This window comes from Theropithecus gelada, chromosome 13 (genome assembly GCF_003255815.1).
Source record: "Theropithecus gelada isolate Dixy chromosome 13, Tgel_1.0, whole genome shotgun sequence".
Classification (NCBI taxonomy): Eukaryota; Metazoa; Chordata; class Mammalia; order Primates; family Cercopithecidae; genus Theropithecus; species Theropithecus gelada.
The window spans coordinates 8,780,128-8,801,176 of record NC_037681.1 but is presented as its reverse complement, the minus strand read 5'-3'; positions in this window follow the sequence as shown (position 1 = coordinate 8,801,176).

The window sequence follows — 21,049 nt, the reverse complement described above, 5'->3', positions numbered from 1 at the left end:
TGGAGAGTGATAAATGATCCCTGCAGGTGTCCAAGTGGTAAGTCAATACACTCCAGCAGGTGTTCCCTCTGTAACTGGGCCAGCAGGTAAGGCAGCTGGGACCCTTAACTAGTTCTTTCTCTGTGGACAACTTGGGTCTGTAATATTAACCAGAGCACATGTTCCCATCACCACTACCAAAACATTTAATCCATAACATGCTCAAGGCCGAATAAATGCCAGTGAGCAATTATTTGTCTGCAGAAGAGTCTCTGAGCCGGTCTCATCATTGGAATTCTTGTCCTCTACAAACGATTCTCCAACAACAACCAGTATGTGTTCTGTGTTAATTGGGTTAGGACGTCAACACATCAGTAAAATTTCCAGCTTTGATCCAAACATTATTGTGGTCCCTTTGTCAAAAAATGAAGTTAAAAATGCCTTTTCGACATCCTTGTGCTGGCAGACTAATCTGGCTGACTTCATCGGCATTATTGGTAATCATTTGCCTAAGTCAAAATTATTTCAATTTATATGAAACACTTCCTAGATTCTACCAAAACTTACTCGTTCATCACCACTAGAGGCAGCCATTACCATTTTTACTGATGGATCCAGTAATGGAGAGGCAGGGTATGCAGGACCAAAAAATAAAGTCATTTCTACTCCACACACTTCTGCTCAAAAAGCTGAGTTGTTTGCTGTTCTCTATGCATTACAAGATTTTGATCAGCCTCTTAATATTGTCTCTGACTCAGTTTATGTATTCCATGCCACTAAGGCAATAGAAACAACTACCATCAAAAATATTACTGATGCTAATCTGGTTTCCTTGTTCTCTTTATTACAAAAAACTGTCAGAAACCAAAACCACCCTTTTTTCCTCACTCACATTCGATCTCATACTAATTTGCCTGGACCTTTATCCAGTGGTAATCATAAAGTTGATATTCTAGTTTCTCTAGCCATTACAGATGCAGAACAATTTCATCAACTCACTCATACTAATGCCTCAGGTCTTAAACATAAATATTCTCTCAGTTGGAAACAAGCTAAACAAGTTATACAACACTGTTCTCAATGTCAGGTTCTTGTCTTAGCCACACGATCTCCCGGAGTTATTCCCTGAGGCCTTTCTCCTAATGTTATCTGGCAAATGGATGTTACTCATGTTCCTTCTTTTGGAAAATTGGTTTATGTGCCTGTCACAGTTGACACATTTTTCAATTTCATCTGGGGCTTCCTGTCAACCAGAGAAGCCACTTCTCATGTTTAAAAACATGTGTTTTCATGTTTTTTGGTTATGGGAATTCCCGGTGAGCTCAAAACAGACAATGGCTCAGCATACTGCAGTAAAGCTTTTAAAATTTTTCTTAATCAGTGGCGTATTAACATATTACTGGCATTCCTTATAACCCACAAGGTCAAGCTATTGTACAGAGAAGTAACAGAACTTTAAAATTACAATTACTTAAACAAAAAGAGGGGGATAAAGAGTTGTCTACCCTCCACATACAACTAAACTTGGCATTGCTCACGTTAAATTTTCTTAATATTCCTAAATCTAATTCTGTTACTACTGCCAAAAAACATTTGTCTGGTAACCGTCCCACAGTAAACCAAGGAAGGGAAATTTGGTGGAAAGATGTTCAATCTAATGTATGGTCAAAAGTTTCTATTTTAACATGGGGAAGAGGCTATGCTTGTGTTTCCCCACGTGAACATCAATCTCCTGTTTGGATTCCTACTAGACACCTGAAATTGTGTCCTGAAGATGCATGCAACAACGAGATGGAGAAATTTGCTGAAAAGAGGCCACTGCAAAAAACAACTAACACATCCAACCATCAAAAAAAAGAAAAAAACCACGCTAACTCCTTTACAACCGACAATCCAGTCAGCCATCCTGAACAACTTGTCTCCAGCGATCCAGATTCAGCTCAATCTCTGCCTCCTCCTGATGACATTGATCCTTCTACTCTCTGTCACTCCAGACTGTTAAAAACTATATATATTGGGCCTATATTTCTTTTCCTCCTCTTATTCGAGCCATGACATGGATGGACATTCCTGTCGAGGTCTATGTTAATGATAGTATTTGGATGCCTGGTTCTGTAGATGATCATTGTCCTTCCCAACCTTCAGAAGAAGGAACCCCTGTCAATATCACTGTAGGTTTTAGGCATCCACCTTTGTGCCTGGGACCCACTAATGGATGTCTCTTATCAGATATTCAAACTTCGGTGGTCTCACTACCATCTGTTCACTCTGTCCCTCTTTTGGGACACTTGGTATCAGGGCTCTCATTAAAACCTCTAAGGCAGATCAAAATAGGAATCGCTGATTATATTCACACATCCCAATATAAGCCTTTAGGACCTGCGTGTCCTCTCAATTTGTCTTCAAATGCTGACAAATTAATATGGAAGGATTGTGTTAGTCCAGAAGGAACTGTGTTATTTAATTCTTCTCACTACACCATTGTTGACTGGGCTCCCAAATATCATATTACTAATGATTGCGCTCAAGGTCATAGAGATTGCCAACATTTTCTCTATGATATTACTTATCAAAAAAGTAGTGATAACCCTCCCCTATTATATTGTAGATTTAACTCCTTTTCTCCTTGTAAGTGGAAAGGGGCAGGGGTTGCCCCTCCAAAGAAAAGGCTCGTTGTTCCCCATTTAGGACCTGAACATTCAGAATTATGGAGATTAACTCTAGCTATGACTGGTATGAGAGGTTGAGGTGGAGAAAGCGTTATAAGTAAATCCACCTGTCATCTCAAAAACCAAGACAACAGATTGATTTACACTACTATTTCCACACAGTCAAAAATATCACTATGGCAATCATCAAAAGGTCAATTCAAAGATGGGACAGTAAAGATTATGAGGATTTATACCCCCCATTACTAATGTCCCCCCAGCACCTCTCATACAACCTATTCCCCCCACCCCACATTCACAAAAAAGAGTACCATCCCAAAGTATGTAAACTTTCTATATGGAGTCCAACAAAACTATACCACTTAAAAGTTGTGTTAAACCACCATACATGTTATTAGTAGGAAAGATGCATATTAATTCAAAAACCAACATAATTACCTGTGTTAATCGTTACTTGTATACTTGTATTGACTCATTGTTTAATCAATATCATAGTATTTTAATGGTCAGAGCCAGAGAAGGTATTTGGCTCCCCACAGCCTTACATAGGCTTTGGGAATCTTCCCCTTCTATCCATGTTATTAATAATATTCTACAGAAAATTCTTAAAAGGAGTAAATGATTTGTTTTTATATTAATTGCAGTAATAACGGGCTTGATTGCTGTTACGGGGACTGCTGCTACTGCTGGAGTTGGTGTTGCATTACATCAGTCTATTCAAACTGCTCATTTTGTGGATAAATGGCAAAAAAAAAGAAAAAAAAAGAAAAAAAAATTCTACCCAGATGTGGAATTCTCAGGTATTGATCAAAAATTGACCAATCAAATTAATGATCTAAGACAAACTGCTATATGGATGGGAAATAGAATTATGAGTTTAGAACATAGATGGCAAATGCAATGTGATTGGAATACTTCTGATGTTTATATAACTCCATTTCAATATAATGAGTCTGTTCACAATGGGGAATCAGTAAAACGTCATTTACAAGGAAGTGAAGATAATTTAAGTTTAGACATAAGCAAGCCAAAAGAAGAGATTTTTGAGGCCTCTCAAGCACACTTAACTGCTTTACCCGGTGCTGAAGTTTTAGATGGTATATCTGAGGGATTATCTAATCTCAATCCCATTCAATGAGTAAAATCTTTGGGAGGATCCACTATCATTATTTTTATTCTGTGTATCATTTGTGCTATTGGCTTATTGTTCATGTGTAAAATTGGAAAAAATATTCTTCAATCCAATTGTGATCAGCGCCACACCATAGCAATGGTTCATTTAACCATTGCTATGCTTCATTTAAATCATACAAAAGGGGGAGATGTAGGGAGACCCCCTGAAACTATTGCTACAGAATAAAAGATGAAATGTTCCTGATTATTGTAAATACAAAATTGCATGCAGGATTGTGTAAAGACAACGCCAGGTTGGACTGCAAGAATGAGCCAACAGCGTGTGATATGCTCCCCGTTTCAGAGAGCCTATGAATGAACGTGCAGTCAGGGAGGTTTCACATCACCAAGATTCCTATCCCAGAAAAGCAGATGTTCATAGCTCTGGGAATGGAATGCAACCCTTGTGGAGTACCTATAAATGGACACATGAGGGGCGCCTGTTCATATGGATAAGATAGGGCTATAAACGCCCCTATCTTGCCACAACTCTTCTAGGCCTCTTTAGGGTGAATGCATACTCCCTTCTGAGAATTTCTGGACTAACCGGTTGTCTAGCTTCACATCCTGTTTCTATGGATTGTTTGTAACCAGCTTTTGCTGCAACTGTTACTGCTGATTAATATCTTGCTAATCATACGTTATGGAAAGACTGTGTTTGTGTTCTAACGCTCTTTTAGAAATTACTGATGCACACATTATATTGTAAATTCTTATCTCTGTATACTGTACTTCTGCATACAGATGTTATGTTAAAGAATTACTTCATCCCCATGTGACCATCTCACCTCATAATCAAATGACCCTAAATCCCTCACTAACCTACCCCTGCCCTCACTAAACTTAATAATAAATGCTGGTATATCCAGTGCATTGGCGGCATCGCGGGACCAGAAGGCGGTGACCCCCTGGACTCACCTTTCACTATCTTGTGTGTGTCTATTATTTCTCGACCTGCCAATCCACCTGGGAACAAAGAAAGAGCCCCGTTGCATTGCAGTCTGCTGGCCAGTTCCCGCAACACTCTGCCCAGTGGAAATCAGAATCTTGATTTTAAGAAAGAGATCTAAACCCTTCAAAGGACCCCCCTTGAGTTAGAATAAAACCCAAATTCTCTCACAGTCCCAAAGCCTCCTTGGTCTCTACCTACATTTCTGATCTCATTTGAACCACTCACCCCTGATGACCACACGGGCTCAAGTCCCCTGTTGCCTCCAGGAGCAGGTCAAGCCCCAGGTCTTAGAACTGGAACTCCCTCTGCCTGGTATTCCCTTTCCAAGGGTCTTCTCTAGCCTGGCTCCTTCAGGTCTAAATTCACCTACTTCAGAGAGCATGTTCCCAATTTCTTGGCCACCACCCCATTTATTTTCATAACGAACTATCCCTTTTGTCATAGCATAGCGTCAGCTGCAATCTTGTTTATTATTTTATTATATGTCTCCTCATACCTGATTGGAAAAAACAACTCCCAACAGTTAAGCTATTTGTTGAGCGGATGGATAGTGGGTGGGTGGATGGATGGATGGATGGATGGACGGATGGGAGGATGGATGGATGGATGGATGGATGGAGATGGATGGTTGGATGGTTGGATGGTTGGATGGTTGGGAAGCTGGATAGACAAATGAGAACCACCTACCTACCTATAGAGTTCAGACCAAAAAAAGAAACTCCATAGTTATCTTGTCTGGAATTATCCAAGTAAGTGCCTGTAGTCTGTATTTCATTCCACAGTAACCATAGACTCACTTATGATTTTCATATGTTGTTGTGGTTTTCTAATGACCAAAGGACACAGATTGCCATTCATATCTTTTGGCCATTTCCTCTTTAGGATTTCATCCCTACCATTGGCTGGGTCCAGTTACGGGTACCAAGGCATTTGTACATGGGCAGCATAATCAATACAATTTTTTAAGTTTTATTGCTGATTCACAATTAAAGACACATCTTTTAGATAACCATCATTGAAATTCCAAATGTGGGCCTCAAAAGTTGAATATTCATAGTGTCACTGAAAGTCTGGAACATAAAATTTCTAGAAATCACCAAAAAAAGAAAATATACTATTTCTCTGACTTCACCTTTTTCTCATAGAACAAATAGAAATGTGGAGCAAATTGACATCAAATGCATAGTATTTAAAAATTTAAAGTTTTATAGCTTAGAGCAAGCATCTTTAGGAGATACTTGATTTAACAACATTTTAAAATGTGTTAATATACATATATATGACTTGGTGAACTTCTAAGATTATAGATTAACAGATAAAATTTTGAAGTTCAGTTTATTTTGATAATTATATATTTGCTAATTTAACTTCTTTCAAAGTCATTGCTTCAAGATCTGGAAAGCCCAATAGACCAAATATTCCATATATTTAAAATGAACCTCCTGGCATTGAACCACATTAACTTCCTTTACATTAAGATCTCTCCACCATAGGAACAATCATGTTGACCTCAACTGCCTGGGTTCCCAAATTAGCTGTGTAACTCTGGGTGGATTATTGAAGCTCTCTAGGCCTTACATTTCTCACCTGTAAAACGGGGGCAAAAAATGATATATCTACTTGGCAGAACTATAGTAAGGATTTTGACATCACAAAAGATAAGTAAAGCACTTAGAAATTGTTCACAATATATATTAGCCTTTAATGACGGTTTGCTATTTATTGTTTGGTTTATTTCATTTGGGATCCCACAGGTCTTTGCATGGTAACTACCATAAGTGAATAAAAATTAACAATTATTATCATTAATGTTAAACCATTAATTAATATTCATGAGGCTTCATTTTAAGCCTCATTAATATAATAAAATATATTTAAGTCCCATTTAAAATGCAAATAGAACAAAAACATGCAAAATAACATTAGGATAAGAGTAGCTATAACTTTATGAAATAAAAACAGATATGATTTTAGCAAACGTACAAGATAACCATGCAGTCAGTACATTTTATAAGAGAACTATTTGAAATATCAGGGTAACTAAACCAAACAAGTAAAACCAAACAAAAATGCTGAGTTTGCAATTATCAATAAATGAGAAAAAATGGAATACTAAACAACAAGAAAAGACTTCTATGGCATTTTAAACCTTTGACTTTAACTCCACCAGAGCATTGGGTACACTATAAACTAGGGATAAACTAACAAGTCTTATCTTTTAGCCAATTCTTCTCAGTTAAAAGTGACTCTCTGGAAAACTATGTTAAGGAGAATTCTGAGCACACATATGGTTTCGTTGGGAAACAGTTCCCTGCTCATTTCCTGATGTACACTACAGGTACAAGAGGGAATGTGATGCTGCATATGACTCCTAATACTGCCCCTTGTAATTTCAAACTTGTACTTTCAAAGTGGATTGCCACTGCCAAGAAATAAGTGGCCATGGGACAAAACAGCTTGGAAGCAAGGGTCAGGCTGTGCTGCTGGGCTGATTGGCTGGAGTTCATCACCAGGGCTTTCATTAGTTACTATCTTGATCTCCTCTTTCAGTTGTTAAGCACTTAGACGCAACCCAATCCCTAATCTGCCTTAAGCAGGTCCTATATCAAGGGAAGAAAGGGACAGGATTAATGCAAGAACCTCTCCGCAGGCCCTCCTCTGTATGTCAGGGCTTCAGAACTCATGAACCATCCTGGAGGAAGAGACTAAAGTCTTCAAGACTCCACAAACAGAAAGCAAAGATCAAGGTCCTGAAAAACTACTTCCTCTTGGAATCTTGTGAGTACTGGCTAAAAATCCTCCCACTGAATTCCCAGGTTAGATTCCTTCAAGGTGAACAGATAGCAAACTTAGGGAAAAAAGGGAAAGAATTGGCCACTTCCTCCAGCACAGAAGAGAAAAAACATTTTTTTCAAAGATATGAAGGAGGAAAAAGATGTATTTTCCTGCCCTTAGTCCCAAATTTCCCAAGGCCTCTGTCCTTTGGTTCTATGGTGGCCTTATTAGATTAAAGGGAAACTCTTTCCTAGAGGATTAACTTAAATTCACTCTGAGCAAGCTACTACCAGGTCCTTCCCCTCCCTGCAGGTGGGAGACATCTTGACCCACCTCCAAGGTGTATGCTCCCAATTTCAATCTGTCTGTACTAAAACAGGGCCAGGATCTTCTCAATGGCGCCCACACAGACTGAGGACATGCACAGTCCTGGGTTCTGTGGCCAAGGGTGTCAACTACAGAGCCATCTTTCACTGTCTGTTCACAGGAAATTGTTTTGAAAAGAACGGAGGAGCAAACTGGCAGCAGGTTCAGGGGTCCTGGCAAGGAGGCTACAGCTCCAGGGCAGGGATGTGGAGCAAGGCCTGAGCAGAGGCTTCCGTGCCTTTCCTTTGGCTGCACACAGGATTTTCTCCTCTTAACTTATCATCCTCACAAAGGACTCAGGCTACACAACTACAGACACTCAGATCTCACAGTCTGTATTCACACACAGGCCTCAAAAAGCCCTATACCCAGGCGGCAGGGGGCAATGCACAAGAGGTGAGTTCCAGTCACCCTGAAGCTGCAGCCCAGATAGTCATGACATTCCAAGAACATAGGAGAGGAAGAAGGAGGATCTTCTGCAAGTACCTGGACCTCAGATTAACCAGACCCAGAAGTTCCATGAAAGCTTTGCCCTTCACCCCAGTAACAGGTGGATGTTTTACTGAAGGCTCCCCATGTGCTAGAAACCCTTAGACATGAACTCGAGCAGTGGAGACAGCACCTGTGTGCCTGGCACCAGCCAGGTAGTGGACTCTACTCTGACCTCTTCTCTGACCCCTCTGCACCATCGAGGCTCCACCTGAATAAGAACCTCAGAACTTAGCCGCCTTCTCAGGTGGACACTGGTAATGAGCATGGAGGGGCCAGGCCTCCAGTGATCTCCTTGAGACCACTCTACAAGGGCCTCTGCAGCATATTGGCTTCTGGACCCTTCACCTTGTTTTGGAGCCCAGCAAAAGTGCATGAGGACACATAAAATATGTAGCTTGGGATAGAAGATACATCCCTAGCCTGACAGGGTACAATCCCATCCGCCAGGGCAGGCGACTGGACCAGGTATCTGCGGGGAACACTCACATGCTGGTCTTCTGGGCAAGTCCCATCTCACACTTCCCCAACAGGCTTGGCTGTGGTAGAGGCTGGGTGCAGAGGGCCTGGATCTCCCTTGGGAGCCCAGCATGAAACCCTCTCCTTCCCCAAGCATGGGAGAGCTGGCCATGAGCCAATTCATTTTGCACAGGCTGGGGCTGAGTCTGTACGTAACAGTAATGACCGTGTGCCATTGGTTAGCGCTAGGAAGGAAGCAAGCTCTAACTCAAGAAGAAAAGTATGTCTTCCTATCTCAGGTGGATAAGCAAGTTCAAAGTCACTCAACAACAACAGAAATACAGCACCCACTCTGTAAAACACCAGGCATGGAGGCATGAAGGTGACTAGATGTAGTTCCTGCAATCAGAAGGCTGAACCTCATTTATTTGTAGGTTTTTAGAGCAAAGTCTGCTTAAGTATCACTGTTTTCCTATGTCATTGAAATTGTTTTCACTAAACTTAATCTGTTTAGCTTAGCTTTTTAAATGAAGAAAATATTTGCTTTTTAGGTAAATGTTTTTATTTCCAGTCTAGGTGTAAGAACTTTAAAAAGTTTAAAACATGTATCCAGGGAGATTCTTTCTGCCAGTTTACAGAATAAGTACCTTTTTTACTTAAGCCAAAAATAATAGATTAAAAAACTTCCAGTACTGGTAACAAAACACATCAGGTTTCTTGAAAACCCTCCCAATATAAACACAAGGATTTCTAGATAAATACAACCTCTCCTTTTCTTTTTAAATGTGGAGCTGAGCATGGAGGGAGTAAAGGACATTGCATGGTGCCCTGAAAGAAGGGACTACAGCCCAAGGCCCAGCATGGTAACCGCCCAGTGGGTTCACCTTGCCCGCTGCCTAGAGAGAGCTGATTTATCAAGACATGGGAATTGCAATGGAGAAAGAGTAATTCATGCAGAGCTGGCTGTGTGGGAGACTGGAGATTTTTTATGCTCAAATCAGTCTCCCCAGCATTCAGGGATCAGAGTTTTTAAAGATAAATTGGTAGGGTAGGGGCTTGGGAAGTGGAGAGTGCTGATTGGTCAGACTGGAGATGGCATCATAGGGGGTCAAAGTCAGTTTCTCTTGCTGTCTTTTGTTCCTGGGTGGAATGACAGAACCAGTTGAGCCAGATTACCAGGGTCTGGGTGGTGTCAGCTGATCCATCGAGTGCAGGGTCTGCAAAATATCTCGAGCGCTGATCTTAGGTTTGACAATAGTGATGTTATCCCCTGGAACAATTTGGGGAGGTTCAGACTCTTGGAGCCAGAGGCTGCATGACTGCTAAACTAATTTCTAATCTTGTAGCTAATTTGTTGGTCCTGCAAAAGCAGACTGGTCCCCAGGCAAGAAGGCGATCTTTGCAGGAGAGGGCTGTTAGCAATTTTTTTCAGTGAAACCACTAAATTCCTTCCGAAAGTTAGTTCGGCCTATGCCCAGGAATAAACAAGGACAGCTTAAAGGTTAGAAGCAAGATGGAGTCAGTTAGTTCTGATGTCTTTCGCTGTCATAATTTCTTCAGTTTTTAACTTTGCAAAGGCAGTTTCAGCGTGGCAGTCAGGGTTGCAGGGAATGGTGAGTGCCCATTGCTGCATTTTCACTCCTGGAAGGTCAGGACAGGAGAGTCTGAGGAAGGGAGGTAGAATTGCACAGCCCTAATCCTAGCTTAGATTTTTCAAAGGGCTCTGGAGGGGACTGTTCATCATCAGGGAGACAGTGGAGAAGCTCGACAGGGCCATCCTGGGCTGTGGGTGAACGGGAAGCTTCCCTTGGGATTTGCAAGTGTGGGCCTGTGCAACAGAGCAAAGTATGCAACTCACTTGCCCACCGCCAAGACAGTAAATGAACATAAAAATAAATCACAAGTTAGTAATATTCTGGACCACCTGGCAGGGGCAGGTTCAGAACTTCTCTGGAGAGAGAAGCCCTCAACCAGGCTGCAGAGGTTTGTGATGAACATCCTCCCAGAAAGTACACTCATCATCCAAAATGGAAACCCCACTCAGAAGGAAGGAGCAGAAAGCCTTAGCAGCATATTAAAACCTCCTGCAACTTCAGGTAACAGAGTATGAATACATAGCCATTAATATTTCAAACTATAGATCAGACATAACAGAAAAGGGAATCATTAGTACGGAAGAGGAAATATCCTCTGCAACCCTATAGCTGCAGAACGTCTTTCTCGAAAGCTGGATAAAATACGGTCTAAAGTATATCTCCTTAACTGTGTTGCTGAACTGGCAAAACTGTAAGGGAAATCCAGAAAAATGAAAGAGAAATGAAAGCTCCTCTGAGGTACAGGAGGGCTCTCTTTCCAGCAGCCAGAGGGGCTGGGGGCCAGCACACAAATTCCAAGACCACAGGAGGGGGTTCTGAGACAAGACCACATCCAGAGAAAGCACACCCTGAGAAGAAGTGCAGAAGACAGTTCCCCTGCTTGGCATAGGTATAGGAGGAAGGAGAACAATTCTCACTGCGATTATGAAATCAGAAGCTGGATGTCACATGCACTGGCCACCCACATCGCATGACATAAGCAGTCTGACGAATGAATGAGACATTTTTCTCTCAAGAGAATTTTAAACCTACAGAAAAGTTGAAAAAGTGTGCAAAAAATACATTCGAACCCTCTTCTAGAATTGCCAACTTAATTTTGCTGCATTTTCAACTCAATTTTGCTGCATGTATCCTCCCCCAAATGTAAGCATATGTGGGTGTATATGTACTGTACATGCATAGGCATGTGTACAGGCCCTGTAAATGCACAAATGCGTGCACAGGACCTGTATATGCATAGTCACATGTATATGCATTGTATATGCATATGTGCATGTGTGTGTTCTGTATATACATATGTGCATGTACACACACATAAGTGTACTGTATTTCACTGAGCTATTTAAATGTAAGTTAAGGTCACTGTGACACTTTACCACAACATAGTTCAGCCACTACCTCCTAAGAATGAGGACATTCTCTTGGTATCAGACCAATTAAACTTTAACCACAAAAGCAATATTAGAAATAAAGATAGCATTTCATAATGTTAAAAGGGAAAATTCACCCAGCAGGGGAAACTTTTCTGAACTGGTATGCATGCATTAACAGACTCAAAGTTATAGTGAGCAAAAATTGAGAAGATTACAAGAAGAAATTGATCAATTTTATAATTATTTTGGCTGTTCTATGTCCTTCTCCACTAAATAATGTATCAGACAATACAGCAAATCTGTTGAGAATTTTAACAATGCAAGCAATAAACACCAGCCAAGGAATGAGGAAAGGAACTGAGTTTATCACATAATGAATCACAACACAGTGATTAGGATAAATGAACTAAACCCATGAAGGACTCTCTCACGTAACCATAATCCCACTAAACATCAACAGTCACACTCCCCCAACTGTCTCAACAGTATCTCATAGAGCTTTCAAATAAAAAAGCATCCAATCAAAGTATTTCTCTTTAGTCTCTTTTCATCTAGAATAGTCTCCAGCCTTTTTTGGTTTTTCATGGTATTAACCTTTTTGAGGAATTCAGGCCAATTGCCTTGTAGAATGTTCCACATTCTGGATTTAAATGATTGTTTCTTCTGTTTAGATTCAGACTGAGTAATTTTAGCAAAACATGGTCAAATATATTAACCAGATATTAACTAAATTAATAAATCTTTAAAAATATAAGTGTAAAAATCAAAAGGATGTGTACAATATTTTTATGTCCAAATTTTAACTCATGGAAATTGTTTATTATAAATAAATATAAATTAAAATTATAAAAATATAAGGATGACACACAACCAATTTGTAATAAATTGTGATTAAAATTTATTATATGATTACAATTTTTACTCTAGGGAAAGAAAAAGGGACAGCAATTGGCAAAGGGGTTTTAGCTATCTGTAGTATTGTGTCTATTTAACCAAATAAGGCAAAATGTTAACAGTTTCTGAACTTTACTTGTATATATACAAGTGTCTGTTAGATTTCTCACTGTTCTTTTGGTATATGTGCCTTATTTCATAATTAATAATTGAAAATATAAAACATAAACCCATAATAATTTCATTCGTTTGTGCAGTGGGGACGGGGGGAGATGTGTGGAAACAGACATGCGCGTCAAATCCCGTATAACCTTCCATGGTGTCTCTGCTGGATGGGAGCCATTACCACAGATTTCCAATATTCATGTTAACATGTGATTAAGGCCCTTCCTGAATTTCCTTTTCTCAACGGAAGTTAGATGGGAAGTGGAGTAATTTTCCTCTCCATTGTCAGACACTTCAGCCTTGTTTGGACCAAATTATTTAAGGAGGAGGAAAGCAACTGTCTACTTTTGGCTGCCCTGGCCGCCAGAATCTAAAGTAGGTAGGAGGCCAGCTGGCCCAAGATTCACATCTAAAGAGAATATTCCTGCAACGATGAATCAAATCCACCAAGAACTTGAGAACAGCTGAATCCACTTTACGTAACAAGAACTACTTATTTCTAGCCCCAAACCACAAGGAGGAGTGTCACCACGTCCTCTGCACACAGGATCTGACTGTATGCAAGTCTGGTCTGGGTCTTGTCCCACCAGCTCCTTGTCACGCTCTTGTCCACAGGGACCATCCATTCTATACCGGGAAGTCTTACAGGTGCTTCAGGGATATTATCTCTACAATCTTAACTCTTTTACCAAGATGTTTTTCACACAGTCTTTACTACAGTCCACAGTCACTTGCCGGAAAGCCCCGAGTCCAGACATTTCCAGGACTAGAGTGTATGGATGTAAGAAAGGTGACAGGACAAGTGTACCACATATTACGCAATCTGGTAATTGTTTATTTTATTTTATTTTATTTTTTTGACGCAGTCTTGCTCCGTTGCTCAGGCTGGAGTGCAGTGAAGCGATCTCAGCTCACTGCAATCTCCACCTCCTGGGTTCACGCCATTCTCCTGCCTCAGCCTCCTGAGTAGCTGGGACTGCAGGCACCCGCCACCACGCCCAGCTAATATTTTTGTATTTTTAGTAGAGATGGGGTTTCACCGTGTTAGCCAGGATGGCTTCGATCTCCTGACCTCGTGATCCACCCAGCTCGGCCTCCCAAAGTGCTGGGATTACAGGTGTGGGCCACCGTGCCTGGCCAATTGTTTAATTTTTTAAAGTATCAATTGATTTTTTTTTAATCAGGGCAGAAACCTGGAATGGTTCATACATAATATTTTAAAGGGGCTCAATTTGATTCTACTTTGGGGACTCATTTTAATATATAACAGGGAATCAGCAATGTCTTACCTCAAGTCAAAGTAGTTTTTTAAAAACATTTTGGCAATTTTTTAAGTTTTTTTGTCAATTGTGGTTATTAAGATGACAATCTAAAGGCTGTAGGAAGGTGTGAGTCATAGTTTCTCCTGACATCTTTGTAATTATCATAGTCTTTTCTGAATTAGGGAATAAACAGGTGTTAATTATAGACTATATGTCTCCCATATTTATAAGAAAGTTGGGGCCGGGTGCACACGCCTGTAATCCTAGCACTTTGGGAGGCTGAGGCGGGCAGATCACGAGGTCAAGGGATCGAGACCATCCTGGCTAACACAGTGAAACCCCGTCTCTACTAAAAATACAAAAAATTAGCTGGGCGTGGTGGCGGACGCCGGTAGTCCCAGCTACTCGGGAGGCTGAGGCAGGAGAATGGCGTGAACCTGGGAGGTGGAGCTGGCAGTGAGCCGAGATTGCGCCACTGCCCTCTAACCTGGACCTGGAGGACAGATTGAGACTCCGTCTCAAAAAAAGAAAGAAGGAAAGAAGGAAAGAAGGGAAGAAAGAAAGAAAGAAAGAAAGTTGGCTGAGCACGATGGCTCACCCCTGTAATCCCAGCACTTTGGGAAGCCAAGGAGGGTGGATCACCGGAGGTCAGGAGTTCAAGACCAGCCTGGCCAATGCGGTGAAACCCCATCTCTACTAAAAATACAAAAAATTAGCCGGGCGTCGTGGCGCACGCCTGTAGTCCCAGCTACTCCAGAGGCTGAGGCAGGAGAATTGCTTGAACCCGGGAGGCAAAGGTTGCAGCGGGCTAAGATTGTGCCACTGCACTCCAGCCTGAGCAATAAAAGCAAAACTCCGTCAGAAAAAAAAAAAAAAAAAGGAAGTTAATAAATGTGTTTCCCACTGTCAGTTGTACATGGAACTGTTACGGGGCTATGATGACAGGTTGGCTAAACCATATACATTTAACGAGGACTTATGAATATTTATGAAGGTGTTTTGAAAAACACGTAGATAACATAATACGCTTACATTAGGGTGGAGACCTAATATTTAAATATATTACAATTAGGTCCTATATGTAAAATGTTATTTTAGGATCCAAAGTCATGCAAATGTATGATTTTTATGAACCAACCAGAACTAGTCTATGGTCCGTGGTCTTTTTATTAGGAGAAAGTTACTAAAATCAGTCTATTGTCTAATTAAAGCCATAGTTATGGCTGTTGTAACAGGGGCTGGGGGTCAGTTAGTCAGTATCTGGCAAAGCTTTAGTTAAATTGCTTTAATATTGTTTATTTTGAGGCCCGTGTTTGGCTGTTAGAGAAAAAGAAAAACCTGTGGCAGGTGGAACATAGTTTACTTCGTAAGTGTAGGATTGTGTGACTTAACTCTTGCCTGGGATGGCCTTAGGTCTTGTTTATAATTTGGAATTTTATTGTTAGAAAGAGTCTGTTTTGTCAGTCTTATGATTTGTATTTAATATTAATATTGGTAAGTTGTTGTGTCTAAACCATAAAAGGAAGGGGGCATAGCAAGGTGTGTCTGACTTCCCATCCCATCATGGCTGGGGAACTAGGTTTTAAAGGTTTTTATTCCCCTGGAGTTCCGCTGGAGTTCCAAAGACAAGGCTTTGGTTAACTTGAGTTGGTATCAGATACCGGTGTCAACATTTAAGATTTGGCAGCAATTGGTGACTTTTTTCTTTTTCTTTTTTTTTTTTTTTTTTTTGAGATGAAGTCTCACTCTGCCCCCCAAGTTGGAGTGCAGTGGCAAGATCTCAGCTCACTGTAACCTCTGCCTCCTGGGTTCAAGCAATTCTCCTGCATAAGCCTCCTGAGTAGCTGGAATTACAGGTGCATGCCACCATGCCCAGCTAATTTTTGTATTTTTAGTAGAGACAGGATTTTACCATGTTGGCCATGGCTGGTCTCAAACTCCTGACTTTAAGTTATCCTCCTGCCTCGGTCTCCCAAAATGCTGGGATTACATGTGTGAGCCATCATGCCCAGCCAGTTAGTGACTTTTTTGATGAAATATGTAAACTCAGAAGTCAAAACCCTATAACTTAACAACACAAGGATTAGTTAATAGCACCTGATAAGGACGCATCTAAGTGGCTGGAGGTGATGATACCAGAGTCTATGATCTGACTGGAAGTTGTAAAAAGATTTTACAAGCTTGCAGTGACTAATTTTTATAGCTTTGAAAAGTCCCCAGTAATAAGTCTAGGTCAGAGACTTAGTTTAGAATTTTGATTTTGAGGACATTCATTAAAGATGTTAAAAGGCTCAAACTATTTGGTTGAAACAGAATTACAGGTTATTATAAAATGACAATCATTTATTTAACAAAGAGTGATAATTAAAAGACCACAAAGGCATAGAGAAGGTTAAATAAATGTGAAAACCTTAATTATTTTAAATCTCAGGTTTTTAAGTAGTCAAAAACTTAATAAAGATAATATAAAAATTATCTTGATAAAACACAAAATTTTGCTTTTCAAGCCAGTTATCAAAGAGGCAAAGAAAAACCTTTTGAAGTGTTACTGTTCTATCTTATGGGAAGTTGATTTAGATAACTGGGAAGTCAAACCTGATGATAAAGAGTACTTGAGTTTAATCAGACTCAGGAAGAATGTGTTTAAAGTTGTGAATATAGGAGGGAGATACATTACTCTTAGAAATTGCCTAAGAAGTTATTAGATTATATTGAAAAATGTAGACTTATTAAGAAAAGCCAAGAGTACAGAATCATGTTCTACTGGAGGAAAATATTGGTGTTTTAGACCTTTAAGATAAAACATTTTAGCATCAGGCCACAAGTTAGAACAAGAGGGGAAACTTACAGGAGCTGATGTTTAAACATATTTAAACATGTACATACACACAAAGATCTACCAGCTTTTACCTTGGAACCCTTGCCATGGGACAGCATCACAAAAATCACTGGCCTACAAAAGATAGCTAGATCCAAATTATTTTTGATAAAATTGGGATCTGTCAATAGGCAATTCAGTGAAGACTGTGAACAAAAATTTTGGCTAAAGTAGTTTTTATGGCAATTTGATTTTTTTTAAAAAAGTTTTTACCCTTCTATTTTTGTTTAAAATGAGTGTTTATTATCTGCCTTTTGTTTTAAATGAGTGCTTATTGTCTACAGAACTGGTTGAACTGTATAAGAAAAACAAAATCTCCAAACAACCTTGAATTGGTGGTACTATAAAAAGGGAGTTTTATCTCAACACCAGGAGTTTAATAGCAGTAGATTCAAAGCAGGAAGGAAAAACAAGAAAGAAAGAAATAGAGAGTTTTAGAAGACTCTGTTTAACTCTATAGTTGTAGGTTAACCATTTGAGCTCTGAAGTTTTCTTGCTGTAATTTGTCCAGCAGTTCAAAATGTGTATAAAAATGGGCCATAATATGTAACCAGCTGGAGTCTCAGACAACCTGGCTTGCCTTTGAACTTTCTCATGTTTTTAAACACGTAAGCAAGAGTGCATGAAGATAACTGGCAGACAAATGAAAACAAACCAGTTCTCACATTGGGTAACAGTCCAGCAACTATTTCCCTATCCAACAGGGTATGCCAATCAAAGACAAAAGCAAAGTGGCTTCTTCAGAGGAAAAGCCCACATGGAGGGGAAGGGAGTTCCTGGTTACACAAACTGGAGCAACTTACCCAGTCCTGGAGTCCACTGACTGCCCCAGACACTGCTTCTCCTTGCACCTGTGAAGCATTGTAGGTAGCTGATGTTACAACCAGGAGAGAAGGGAGGATCCCCAAGACAAAAGTATTCTCAACAGTTGCTGGGGCATCCCTGGAATCCTAGTCATGAGATCAGCTAGCCACAAGCAGATGGCACTCAACGAGTGGTTGTTGCTCTGCCTGGTAATGTAGCTCTGCCAGGTAGCAGCCCGGCTGTGCTGCTACAGCCAATTGCTCCATCCATTGGAAACCAGGAAGGATAGACCATCTGAGGCACACAGTCCCATGCTGGACTCCATAGTTTTAACCAAACCCAGATTCAGCTGCCCGCCACTCGAAAGAGAAACATGAGAGACAAGAGCTGGTGGAAGGAAGAGCAGATTTTTTAAGAGAACAAGCAAACCAAGAAGATGCCATACTAGCATCCTAAAGTACCATCTCAAGTCACCACAAATTTTAGGCTCTTTTTATGTTAAGGGCAGGGGGAAGAAGAGAGGGTGGCAATAAAGAGGTGACTGACAATCCCAGAGCCAGCAAGGGTCTGAGGAGGTTAAGAACGCTTTTGTCTTTGGCCAGGTCACAATGTTTTACAAATGTTTCAAAAAACATAGTTGTTAACATAGCTTTTTTTAATCCCAGAGTTAGTTTTTAAAACTTCGTGATTGTTTTTTATATATTATCTCAGTACTCCAAAATTATCTTAGCCTACATATAAAATGAGTTAAAGGCCCCTTCAACAACAATAGTTAGTTATATTAATTCTTTTGCTATTTCACTATTACATGACCTCCTGCCTTCCTCTTATAAGAACACTTCTGATCACATTGGGCTCACCCAGATAATCCACGATAGTCTCCCCATCTCAAGATTTTTTCACTCAATCACATGTGCAAAGTCCCTTTTGCCATGAAAGGTGACATATTCACAGTTTCCAGGCATCAGGACACAGACACCTTTGGAAGACATTATCATGCCTATTGCTTCATTCTTCCCAGCGCTGTGTGATTGCAGAGGAAGTTAGTGAAAGGGCTCCTTCCTGTTCAGAGGCCTCTGCAGGTGAAATGTGTCCCTCTGAACACACATGGATGTCTTGATAGTCCCCAGCAACAGGATTCAGCTGCAGCTCCACATTCCCTCAACATAGCACTGGTGGCATCCGGCCTAGGTCACAGGAGCTACAGGGCTTTGCTGAAGAAGGGGTGCTAGAGGTCCTATTTCTGGTCACACGGGCTCTGCCTAGTTCCACTCATAAAATACCACAAGGAAATATGGTTTGGTACAAAAGTGATGAACAAGTAATAGGTGTATACTTTCCAATTCATAGGATAAGCTCTTTATATATTCTGGGCTACCTCCCTGGAACAGATAACATCTATTTGACTTTTCTTTGAGCTAAATGAATGACTTAATCTTTTATCTTCAAGAACATAGTGTCTAAACTGGAAATAGAGATTTTTTCAAATGATAACCATGCATTAAAAGACATACGGTCAAGGTTTAGTAGAGTTACATTTTAGAGTGTTTTAAAGAATGTTACATTTTAGAGTGTTTTAAAGAACGAGTTGAAGATTGATTACCTAGGAGCATGGGCATAAAGACACAAAACAGGGTCATGAAAGGTCTAAGGTTGTTCAGGGGATTGAAGTCAGTTCAACGACGAGGAAACACAGGTCATGGGGGCAAGGGAGTGACGGGAGATGGAAAGGAATGCCCATCAAGGACCAGATTCTCTCTTCTTTGAGGCTTCCTTTGGAATAGTTCATAGATCACACTTCTGCACACTTGGAAAATCATGCCATCTTTTTAATATCTCAAAATTCTGCCCAAACTTAGAACAACTTCTAAAAGAACTCATTAGAACACGTCTTCCATTTAGGAGGAAGCAGTAGCACTACTGGGTACAGTGTTAACACCTGCCATGATTGACTCCATTGGCCTGCAGAAACTTTCCACCTTTGCAATTGCTCCTTTAAGTTAAGACCTACATCTCCATGGCCCTATTAAAGCTATCCTACTAGGTACTGGAAACCCATCAGTTTTGTTCTTAAATGAGATCATGAATGCCACAGAAAATATGTGTGCTGGAAGCACATTACATATTTCTGAAATGTCAATTTTTTTTTTTTTTTTTTGAGACAGAGTCTCACTCTGTCACCCAGGCTGGAGTATAGTGGTGCAATCTTGGCTCACTGCAACCTCCGCCTCCCGTGTTCAAGCAATTCTCCTGTCTCAGCCTCCCAAGTAGCTGGGACTACAGGTGCGTATCACCAAGATTGGCTAATTTTTGTATATTTAGTAGAGATGGGGTTTCACCATATTGGCCAGGCTGGTCTCGAACTCCTGACCTCGTGATCCACCCGCCTCGGCCTCCCAAAGTGCTGGGATTACAGGCGTGAGCCACTGCACCTGGCCTGAAGCATCAATTGTACTTGCACCTTCTGGGTAGAAGGAAATTATTTTTATATGAAACATTAATAAGTATATACTAAGATTCACTATGGTGAACTAAAGTGAACTACTCTGGAAACAATGATGACATCCCAAGCTAGTCAGAGTTCCTCCCCCAGCAAAGTGAAGTTCCTCCATTGCTGCCATATTGCTCTTCCACAGAGATGTGGGCAGGCTGTGAGATCTAGAGTTGTAAACATGCAGAGAAATTTCTATGTAACCCAGACCGCCAGACTGAAACCTTCTGAAGATCACTGTCTTATAGAGACCCAATATGAGTTAATGAAGCCTGTTCTGTGCCTTCTCCCAGCTCTGTAGTAGACTGGGTCAGATGCAATCTAGAGGGCCCACCCCCAGCCTGCTTCAGTACTGGTTTGCATCCAACCAGTCTAAGCACTGACTGCATGAGAGCCTTCCTTTCCTTGCTCAAACTTGACAAAAGTCTGTGAACTGAGTGACGCCTCTGTCCCTGGGCTCCACGCCAGGGCACCTGTTTGTGGTTCAGACCTCAGGCGTCTCTGATGAGCTAACACAAACCAGCTCTTGGCTAAAAAATCTCCCAGGTTTGTGGTCCTCCCTAGCGTCCATCCCCATCAGAGATGCACTTATTTCTTTACCATCTTTCTTTACCCAGAAACAAAGCTATTTGCAATGCTCAGGCTCCCATGGTTTTTACTTCTCTCACTTAAATTAACATGAAACACAGCAATAAATTCCCACCAGATGTCTCTTCTGACTGTCT